The sequence below is a fragment of the Cervus elaphus genome, chromosome 12, assembly GCF_910594005.1.
Source record: "Cervus elaphus chromosome 12, mCerEla1.1, whole genome shotgun sequence".
NCBI lineage: Eukaryota > Metazoa > Chordata > Mammalia > Artiodactyla > Cervidae > Cervus > Cervus elaphus.
The window spans coordinates 60,946,195-60,958,353 of NC_057826.1; the positions used below are offsets into that span (position 1 = coordinate 60,946,195).

Sequence of the window (12,159 nt, forward strand, 5' to 3'; positions counted from 1 at the left end):
ATTGAATGAGGTAATAAGTATGTGAGAAGTGCTAGCACAGTCATATAGAGTAGATTAATGGATAAGTGTTAGCCGTTTCAATCTCTATCTTTTCTAGATACATTAGCCAGATCCTACAAACTTCTAAGTCATCTTTTTTCCAAGTCCATCCTTTATAATATTTCCCTATTGAATAAATTAGGCTTATTTAAGAATTTACTAGCAATTCTATTATTTCTGACACCAAGTAAGAGGTGTGTTTTCTAACACCAGTTCTCTGATTCTCTAACATCATCTAGGTATTTAAAAATCAATTCACTTCTGACACTAACTGCCTGGCATTAGTGTAGAGCCTACAAGCTAAAGGGGTCAGTGCCACAAAACTGCTTCCACTTTAGGCATCAATCACAATTCCCAGTTGTCTTCCTAATAAACCGACTATAAATTTGGGAGTTCCCACGACTTGGCAGTTCCTCCCATTTGATAATTTTGATAATTTGCTAAAATGACTCACTGAACTTGAGAAAACACTTTTTCTTAAGCTTCCCAGTTTATTATAAAGGATACAGCCAAGAAAAGCTATGGAAGAAAAGCTTGACCAACCTAGACAGCATATTAAAAAGCACAGACATTACTTTGCCAACAAAGGTCCGTCTAGTCAAGGTTATGGTTTTTCCAATAGTCATGTACGGATGTGAGAGTTGGACTATAAAGAAAGCTGAACACTAAAGAATTGATGCTTTTGAACTGTGGTTTTTGAGAAGACTCTTGAGAGTCCCTTGGAATGCAAGGAGATCAAACCAGTGAATACTAAAGATCATGCCTGAATATTCATTGGAAGGACTGATGCTGAAGCTGAAACTCCAATACTTTGGCCACCTATGGGAAGAACTGACTCATTGGAAAAGACCCTGATGCTGGGAAAGATTGAAAGTTGGAGGAGGGGATGACAGAGGATGAGATGGTTGGATGGCATCACTGATGCAATGAACATGAGTTTGAGTAAGCTCCGGGAGTTGGTGATGGACAGGGAAGCCTGGCGTGCTGCAGTCCATGTGGTTGCAAAGAGTCAAACACGACAGTGACTGAACAGCAACAACGATATTAAGGAAACTGAACTTCAAAAAGATGAATGAAAGTAACCTGTTTATGGCCATTGAGAAACACTAAGCATATTTGAACCCAGGCTAATTCACCTTTAAAACAGTCATTTAGATCTGACCATGTGGTACACTGAAGCATTATGTTACTAAACAGATATATGTTCAAAATACACGTATTTTATTTTTATCAACCATGCCCAAACTTATAAGATTCTTAGATAATGTTGGGTTAGAGATGATGTAATAAGATATTTTTAAAATGAATAAAAATGACTCCTATTAACATGGAACTTATAGTATCAGTATAAAGATAATATTGTAATATAGGTAAGCATGCATACTTTAATATAATCAATGTGCAAATTCTTAGAAGGCAATAACTAATTGCTGTAAATTGATAGGATATATATCTATATAAAATCTTTGTTCTTCATTCCTGGAACCAACCTCCTAAAAGTTTTAGAATTTTCTGAGTGAAAGGATCACCGTTAATTACTTATAACAAGCTCTTTCCAACCATCCTGAATTCATGCCAGTGAGGTGAATCTTGGCTGATCCCTAGATATCTTCAGGATGTGAGCTGGTCTCCAGAAAGACCATGCCATTGTTGGAAGATTGGAACTTTTAGTCCCACTCCTTGACTGTCAGGGAGAAAAGACAGATAAGAGATCCAAACAGTGTTCAAATACCAATGCAATTAATTTAATCATTTTTTTTTAGTTACTAATCAATAATTTTTGTCACTAGATATAAAACTAGGTGGGGTTTCCCAGGTGGCGCTAATGGTAAAGAACCTGCCTGCCAATGCAGGAGGTATAAGAGATATGGGTTTGATCCCTGGGTCAGGAAGATCCCCTGGAGGAGGTCATGGGTAACCCACTCCAGTATTCTTGCTGGGGAATTTAAGGACAGAGAAGTCTAGCAAGGTACAGTCCACAGGTCAGAAAAGAGTTGGGCATGACTGAAGTGACAGCATGAAAATATAATACTAGGTACTCGATGGATTCAGTGGGGTGATGCAATGACTGGGAATTTGTAAGTTTCTTTATAATAAAGAAACTTTATTGTAATAAAGAAACTTTATAATAAAGAAACTCCTAACACAGGAGGCAAATACAATGGATGATAACATTGTATTATTCACAGGAGGAGAGATGCTTCACTTACTGTTGACCAAGCGTAGACTTTCTGAAGGTAAAAAATATAAAACATGAGACTTAGAAATAGTAAAAGAAAGAGTAAAAGGAAAGAATAAAGAAAAGAACAAATTAGGAAGAAAGAACATCAGAGGTTTGTTGTCCAGAAGGGTTTGTCATACAGAAGCAGGAAGAAAACCTATATTTCTGAAGCACAATATTCAAGATGAGAGTAGTTGGGTATATGGCCAGACCCAGAAATTGTAGGACCTGGTAGGCCTGGTTAACAAGCAGGGGTGAGTCAATAAAATGTTCTAAGCAGACGAATAAGGGAGCTGATTTCTCTTTTAAAAGAATATCTGGCCAATTTCAGAAGGTAGAGAGAAGGTCAAAAGAAGAAGCATGTTGGCCTGGTTGAAGACTGTCGCAGGACATTTGTGGTGGCTCAGATGGTGAAGAATCCACCTGCCAATGCAGAAGACCCAGATTCGATCCCTGGGTTGGGAAGATCCACTGGAGAAAGGAATGGCTACCCACTCCAGTATTCTTGCCATGGACAGACAAGCCTGGTGGGCTTCATGGGGTCGCAAATAGTTCGACATGACTGAGCAATTAACACACATGTGAAAGGTAACAGTGATATAATGAAGACTGAGAGAAATGTACTAACTCCTAATGTATTTTGAAGGTAGAATCAATATAAGTAACCATCTTATATAATTACAGACAACATTTTTGAACAAACAGCTGTCATTAATGACCTCTACCATTTAACCATCCTCACACATGCCAAAAACCTGTAAACCAGACTATAAATACTTCACAGAAAGTGCTTTCACTATAATAATTATATAATTGAACTTGTCAAAAACAGTACATATTTTCAGTATTAATTCCTGACTTGCTAGGATTTGGCACATTTGATTACTTCCTGCTCTAGAAACATACAACTACGTTAATTTTTGTAACACAACTCTCTGGATCCACATATATCTATACTAGTTTACGTTTATTTTCCTTTAGGAACTTTTATTTTCCTCCAACTCTGTGATTATATTCAAGACTAAATTAAAATTTGACATTCTGTATGCCTTTACTATGGGATTCCCAGGTGGTACAGTGGTAAAGAATCCACCTGTCAATACAGGAGACACATGAGACGTGGGTTCGATCCCTGGATCAGGAAGATCCTCTGGAGTAAGAAGTGCAACCCACTGCAGTATTCTTGGGTTTATATATATATAATACTTATTGGAGTATTCAAAGTCCAATGTACAGAGGAGTTTGGCAGGCTACAATCCATGGGGACGCAGAGTTGGACACCACTAAGCAACTGAAAACACACAGACACACAATGCCTTTGTTTATACTTACCTTGAGATATCGTAACAACACTGTATCCTGCAGTCCATGCTCCATTCTGAGGTTTAGATCCATGGGCTTCCCAGTTGGCTCAGTGGATAAAGAATCTGCCTAGCCATGCAGGAGATGCAAGAGACATGGGTTCAATCTCTGAGTCAGGAAGACCCCCTGGAGGAGGAAATACTGCCCTCTCCAGTATTCTTGACTCAAATACCCCATGGACGCACCAGCCTGGTGGGTTGCACAAGACTGCATGACTGAGCATGCACACACATTCCTCTTGGCAACATGAGGCATGCATTTCTGAGCGTAAATTAGCCAAAATACTCCACAAACCCCTTCAATGCTAACAACTGAAAAATGCTAGAAAGTATTCTGAAAATATTATGAAAGCATTAAAGAGTTTGTTAAAAATGCCATGCCAAATTTATGTGAATATAGTACAGTGAGACTACTTTTGTCCTGCGGGCATTTGCTGATACGGGCAAACTTGAACTTAAGTTTCAATGGCATCTTGGGGCAAGAGGAGTAGAACTCCAAACCCAGGGTGTTTCCTGGGAAAGTATCTACCAATAGAAGTTGGAACTCAAAGGACTGTTCCAGAGAATAGCAAAGAGACATAAGAAAGCCTTCTTACATGAACAATGCAAAGATACTGAGGAAAACATTAGAATAGGAAAGACTAGAGATCTCTGCAAGAAAACTGGAGGTATCAAGGGAATATTGAATGCAAGGATGGGCACAATAAAGGACAGAAACAGTGAGGACCTAACAGAAGCAGAAGCTATTAAGAAGAGGTGGCAAGAATACACAGAAGAACTATACGAAAAAGTCTTAATGACCAGGATAACCACCATGGTGTGGTCACTCACCTAGAGCCAGACATCCTGGAATGTGAAATTAAGTGGGCCTTAGGAAACATTACTGTGAACAAAGCTAGTGGAGGTGATGTAATTGCAGCTGAGCTGTTTCAAATCCTAAAAGATGATGCTGTTAAAGTGCTGCACTCAGTATGCCAGCAAATTTGGAAAACTCAGCAGTGGCCACAGGACTGGAAAAGGTCAATTTTCATTCCAGTCCCAGAGAAGGGACACACCAAAGATTACTCAAACTACCCTACAATTGCACTCATTTCACATGTAGCAGATGTTCAAAATCCTTCAATCTAGGTTTTAGCAGTACATGAACTGAGAACTTCCAGATGTACAAGCTGGATATCAAAGAGAAGAACCAGAGATCAAATTGCCAATATGTGCTGGATCATAAGAAAACAAGGGAGTTCCAGAAAAACATCAGCTTCATTGACTGAAGTAAAACCTTTGTGTGGATCACAACCAACTGTGGAAAATTCTTAAAGAGATAGGAATACCAGACCACTTTACCTGGCTCCTGAGAAATGTGTATGCAGGTCAAGAAGCAAGAGTTAGAACTTAACATGGAACAACAGACTGGTTCAAAATTGAGAAAGGAGTATGTCAAGGCTGTATATTGTCACCCTGCTTATTTAACTTACATGCAGAGTACACTCTGTGAAGTACCAGGCTGGATGAATCACAAACTAGAATCAAGATTACTGGGAGAAATATCAACAACCTCAGATATGCAGAAGGTACCACTCTAATGCAGAAAGTGAAGAGAAACTAAAGAGATTCTTGATGAGGATGAAAGAGGAGAATGAAAAAGCTGTCTTCAAATTCAACATTAAAAAAGTAAGATTATGGCATCTGGTCCCATCACTACATGGGAAATAAATGAGGAAAAAAAGTGGAAGCAGTGACAGATTTTATTTTCTTGAGCTTGAAAATCACTGCAGATGATGCCAGTAGCCATGAAATTGCTATTAAGACACTTGCGTCTTGAAATGAAAGCTATGACAAACATAGATGGTGTATTAAGAAGCAGAGACATCACTTTGCTGACAAAGGTTCACACTGTCAAAACTATGGTTTTTCCAGTAGTCATGTATGGATGTGAGAGTTGGACCAGTAAAGATGAGGGCCAAAAAACTGATGCTTTGAAACTGTGGTGCTGGAGAAGACTTCTGAGAATTCCTTGTATAGTAAGGAGGTCAAATCAGTCAACCCAAAGGAAATCAACCCTAAATATTCATTGGAAGGACTGACACTGAAGTTGACGCTCCAATACTTTGGCCACTTAATGGGAAAAGCTGACTCATTGGAAAAGACCCTGATACTGGGAAAGATTGAAGGCAAAAGGAGAAGGGGGTGGCAGAGGATGAGATGGTCAGATAGCAACTCTGAATCAATGGACATGAATTTGAGCAAACTCTGGGGGATAATGGAAGACAGAGGAGCCTGACGTGTTGTAGCCCATGGGGTCACAAAGAGTGTCACACAATTTAGTCACTGAACAATAATGAGATATTGATGCTAAGAGCTGCCTGTGGACATGGATTTCTAGAGGAGGAAACCATCATCTTTGGCATGAAATATTCTCATAAATATTTTTAAAGGACAATGAGTAGCACAGAGTTAAAATTAACAAATACACAGCAACAAGGTGCCCTGAGAGAAAGTTAAGAGAAAATCTCTCTCAACACTGTAATTAGAAATATCAGATGGTTTAAAATAACGACTTTGTTTAAAGAAATAAAAGGCAAGTCTTACTACCTTTGCAGGTAATGAAAATGTACTAAAACATTGGTATAAAAGTATACCAAAGAACTACACATAACATTTATAAATGAAAATTGATAATTAATTAGTTGTTACTAACTAATAACTAATGTAATAACATGATGGATGAGTTTAGCCAATTAAGCAGAACTGAAGAAAAAATCAGTGACTGAATTAGCTCAGATAATTTATTCCTAATGCAATGCAGAAACCTCAAATGGAGTATTTGGAATAGAGGTTGAGAGACATGGAAGACAGAATAAAAATGATCTTCAAGTGACAGTAAAAAGAGAAGCCTACAGGGGTTATTTGAAGAGCTTACGATGAGAATTTTCCAAAACTTTCCTAGATGAAAGACATCAAACATAAATCAAGAGATTTAAGAAGCCCAAGATATCCAAACTATAGAAAGGAGCCTACACCTAGAAACATTTTACTGAAGCTGTATAACATCAAAAACAAAAAAGATTTTGAAAGTAGCTGGAGGAAAAAAAAAGGCATTCATTTCGCTTCATTTCATTCATTTCAAAGTGTGAGACTTTGAGCTTACTTCTCTACAGCAATAGTGGCCTTCTGAAGACAGTGGAATTATATCCTGATGTGCTGAAAGAAAATAACTGCCAACATGTAATCCTATATACAAGGAAAATGTCTTTTAAGAATGAAATTAAAAATATATTTTTTAGAAAAATAAAGATCAGAAAGTTCACTGAAGATAATGCTATATGATATAGGCGAAAGGAAAGTGATCATAGATTTGGAAGGTCCATAATGAAAGAAGAAATTAAGTGCAAATAAGGCTTCCTTGATAGGTCAGTTGGTAAAGAATCCACCTACAGTGCAAGAGATCCTGGTTCAATTCCTGGGCCGGGAAGATCCCCTGGAGAAGGAATGGGCTACCCACTCGAGTATTCCTGGGCTTCCCTTGTGGCTCAGCTGGTAAAAAATCCACCTGCCTTTAGGAGACCTGGGTTTGATCCTTGGGTTGGGAAGATCCCCTGGAGAAGGGAAAGGCTACCCACTGCAATATTCTGGCCTGGAGAATTAATTCTACGGACTGTATAGTCCATGGGTTCACAAAGAGTCGGACAGATTGAGTGACTTTCACTTATCTTATCTTACTATAAGCTAGTGTATATGTGGGTAATTTTAAAAAATAGTACAGGTTTAAGGTTATGATGATATTCAATAGATGTAAAATAAAGACTCAGTAACATATGTCAGATTTGGATTTAAAGGAGCAACATGTTCTAAGATTCTTATTTTAAGAGGATGGTAAAGATATTAATTGATATTTTTAGATAACTTAAGTATGTATGTTGCGTGCTTTAAGACAATCAACAAAATAATAGAAACTGTTAAAGTCCCAATGAATATCAGGAAAAGGGTTACAATAATGATATAGTCCTTTAATATAAAAAAGACAAGGAAAGTACACAAAAAAGAGAAAGTATGAAATGAAAAGGAACACTCATACCCAAATATATCAATGTATTAAATGAATAAAGGGAAGTATTCTGGTAAAATAAAAATATAGTCAGACTTTTTTGGAAAAAAAAAAAAAAAAGGAAGAATATAACCATGTGCTGTTTAAAAGAAGTGATTGATTTTTGCTGCCTGGACATCAATTGAGAGACTGAAAATCCCAGGCGCTATCGCCCTACACTTCCGTCTATCACCCAAAGCCTGCCTGACCCACTGCTGCCATGGGTGATGGGAGGATCTGGTGTACCAGGTGGAGCTGGCCCAGCCTGCTGAGCGATAGGATGAAACGATGGAATCCAGGAAGAAAGAAGCAGGGTTGGATGTGGAGTTGACAATTGAATAAAGAAATCTCTCATCTGTTGCATGTGAAAATGCTACTGGAGCTAAGAGAGCTTCCTGGAGAATAATCAGCAGCACTGAACAGAAAGAAGAAAGCAAGGGAGGTGAAGGCAAACTCAAAATGATTAGGGAATATCAGCAAATGGTTGGGCCTAAACTAATCTGTTGTGACATTCTGGATGTACTGGACAAACCCCTCATTCTAGCAACTAACACAGGCAAGTCCAAGATTTCCTATTATAAAATGAAAGGGGACTACCACAGGTGTCTGGCCTAATTTACCACCGGAAATGGGAAGAAGGAGGCTACAGAGAACAACCTAGTAGCTTTAAAGCTGCTAGTGATATTGCAGTAACAGAACTTCCACCGACACATCCCATTTGCTTAGGTCTTGCTCTCTATTTCTCTGTATTCTACTATGAAATTCTTAATGCCCTCAAACCGTGCCTGCGGGTTGGCAAAAGCAGCTTTTGATGATGCAGTTGCAGAACTGGATATGCTGAGTGAATAAAACTATAAAAACTACATTTACTATGCAATTATTATGTGATAATCTGGCACTGTGGACTTCAGACATCAGGATGATGGTGAAGAGCAGAATAAAGAACTGCTGCAGAATATGTAAGATGGAAATCAGTGAGATGTAAAAGGCAACAAGAGAAACCACCTCTGAACACTCCACACTCCCCATGCCACCCCTCTTGGAAACCCACCAATGGTACTGAGAACCACCAAATCTGACTTTTTACCTTCAGGCTCAGAATTTAGGCTCCTGCCCTATTTGGTTTGTTGTTTTTAAACGCTTTTCAAATGTTCTTACAGGCAAGAGTGAATTTCTGCGGATTTCACTGGTCCCAAGCGTTGGGTTCTTTAAAACACTAACAAGACTGTGTAGGGGCCTTTTCAGCATTACTGTATTGTCCCCTGCCAGATTTGGCAACAGTGCCTTTAGAAACGAAAGTTACATTTGAAAACCATTAGACTTTCAGGTGATGCAAGCATGTAAGAGACAGGTGAATCACACTGTAGAGATGTGTGTGGTATCATTTTCCCTTTTTCTGATCATTCAAGTTGAACTTTATGCCAGTGTTTACAATTAGTTGGATGTTAGCTGGAGGTGATTAAAGGTTGTTTGTTGGGGGGGGGATGTTGTAATGGTTTTGCTATAAAAAAGGGTTTCAAACTCTGCTGAAATATTGCTAAAAAGCATGGTTCTAGTAACGGGTCAACAATCCGTGGCTGCTCATTCTTGCCTATTTTTACTCTCCCTCCGAAGCAACTTATCATTAAAGGTAGTATGGAAAAGCCTGCATCCATGTTCAGTTCTTTGTTTCTTCTACCCTCTTCCCGCTGCACGCCACATCCCCCTCCTTTGCTAACTCAACCTCTTATTCAATATGTGTAACTTGCAGCTAATTTGTACTACTAGATATATATCTGACTGGAGCCACAAATACAGAATTTCTATCATTCTTACTGATACATGGCACAGATTAAATTAAACTTAAAACAAACCTGAATTTAAATGCCAAACATTATCACACCTCCATCCTTTATCCTCCTAAGATAAAACCTCTACTCTAAACATACAATAAACAAAAAATAAAAATATAAGAGGTGTTTGTAAAATATAAGGTTACTGAAGTGCGAAATAGATTTAAGGGGCCAGATCTGATAGACAGAGTGCCTGATGAACTATGGACGGAGGTTCAGGACATTGTACAGGAGACGGAGATCAAGACCATCCCCAAGGAAAAGAAATGCAAAGAAAACAAAACGGCTGTCTGAGGAGGCCTTACAAACAGCTGTGAAAAGAAGAGAAGCTAAAGGCAAAGGAGAAAAGGAAAGATAATTTGAATGCAGAGTTCCAAAGAAGAGTAAGGAGAGATAAGAGCCTTCCTCAGTGATCAATGAAAAGAGAGGAAAACAATAGAATGGGAAAGACTAGACCTCTTTAAGAAAATTAGACATACAAAGGGAAAATTTCATGCAAAGATGGGCTCAATAAAGGACAGAAATGGTATGGACCTAACAGACGCAGAAGATATTATGAAGAGGTGGCAAGAATACACAGAACTATACAAAAAGATCTTCACCACCCAGATAATCACGATGGTGTAATCACTCACCTAGAGCCAGACATCCTGAAATGTGAAGTCAAGTGTGCCCTAGGAAGCATCACTATGAACAAAGCTAGTGGAGGTGATGAAATTCCAGCTGAGCTATTTCAAATCCTGAAAAATGATGCTGTGAAAGTGCTGCACTCAATATGCCAGCAAATTTGGAAAACTCAGCAGTGGCCACAGGACTGGAAAAGGTCAGTTGTCACTCCAACCCCAAAGAAAGGCAATGCCAAAGAATGCTCAAACTACCACATAATTGCACTCATCTCACATGCTAGTAAAGTAATGCTCAAAATTCTCTAAGCCGGGTTTCAGCAATACGTGAATCGTGAACTTCCAGATGTTCAAGCTGGTTTTAGAAAAGGCAGAGGAACCAGAGATCAAATTGCCAACATCCACTGGATCATCAAGAAAGCAAGAGAGTTCCAGAAAAACATCTATTTCTGCTTTATTGACTATGCCAAAGCCTTTGACTGTGTGGATCACAATAAACTGTGGGAAATTCTGAAAGAGATAGGAATACAAGACCACCTCACCTGCCTCTTGAGAAATGTGTATGCAGGTCAGGAAGCAACAGTTAGAACTGGACATGGAACAACAGACTGGCTCCAAACAGGAAAAGGAGTAAGTCAAGGCTGTATATTGTCACCCTGCTTATTTAACTTATATGGAGAGTACATCATGAGAAATGCTGGGCTGGATGAAGCACAAGCTGGAATCAAGACTGCTGGGAGAAATATCCATAATCTCAGATATTCAGATGACAGCACCCTTATGGCAGAAAGTGAAGAGGAACTAAAGAGCCTCTTGAGGAAAGTGAAAGAGGAGAGTGAAAAGTTGGCTTAAAACTCAACATTCAGAAAACTAAGATCCTGGCATCTGGTTCCATCACTTCACGGCATATAGATGGTGAAACAGTGGAAACAGTGAGAAATTTTATTTTTGGCGGGCTCCAAAATCACTGCAGATGGTGACTGCAGCCATTAAATTAAAAGACGCTTATTCCTTGGAAGAAAAGTTATGACCAACCTAGACAGCATATTAAAAAACAGAGGCATTACTTTGTCAACAAAGGTCCGTTTAGTCAAGGCTATGGTTTTTCCAGTAGTCATGTATGGTTGTGAGAGTTGGATTATAAAGAAAGGTGAGCACTGATGAATTGATGCTTTTGAACTGTGGTGTTGGAGAAGACTCAAGATTCCCTTGGACTGCAAGGAGATTCAACCAGTCCATCCTGCAGGTGATCAGTCCTGAGTGTTCATTGGAAGGACTGATGTTGAAGCTGAAACTTCAATATTTTGACCACCTGATGCGAAGACTTGACTCATTTGAAAAGACCCTGATGTTGAGAAAGTTTGAAGGCGGGAGAGGAAAGGGATGACAGAGGATGAGATGGTTGGATGGCATCACCGACTCAGTGGACATGAATTTAGGTAAACTCCAGGAGTTGGTGATGGATAGGGAGGCCTGGCGTGCTGCAGTCCATGGGGTTGCAAAGAGTCAGACTGAGTTACGGAACTGAACTGAACTAAACCAAAAGTATAAATGGATTGGAAAAGCCTAATATGTAAATATTGACTAAATGAATACCAAAGTAACTATATAAATAGGAGACAGAGTTTTAAATTATAAAATATTAATAGGATAGAAGATTATATTTCACAATGCTAAAAGCTTCAAATCATCAATAACAAAAAGCAGTTTTAAATTTGTATGTGCCAGTCAGGATGGCTGCTATCCAAAAGTCTATAAGGAATAAATGCTGGAGAGGGTGTGGAGAAAAGGGAACCCTCTTACACTGTTGGTGGGAATGCAAAATAGTATAGCCACTATGGAGAACAGTGTGGAGATTTCTTAAAAAACTGGAAATAGAACTGCCATATGACCCAGCAATCCCACTTCTAGGCATGCACACTGAGGAAACCAGATCTGAAAGAGACACATGCACCCCAGTGTTCATCGCAGCACTGTTTATAATAACCAGGACATGGAAGCA

General features: G+C 38.9%; 1 protein-coding gene and 1 pseudogene across 2 annotated transcripts in view; both read left to right on the forward strand.

Annotated features, from left to right (window-relative positions):
• LOC122704985 overlaps nt 1-8,680 on the forward strand; it is a 63,123-nt pseudogene extending 54,443 nt beyond the window's left edge.
• Nucleotides 1-12,159, forward strand: part of MDGA2 (MAM domain containing glycosylphosphatidylinositol anchor 2) — an 867,711-nt gene that overhangs the window by 726,962 nt on the left and 128,590 nt on the right. The gene's annotated exons all lie outside the window — the stretch shown is intronic.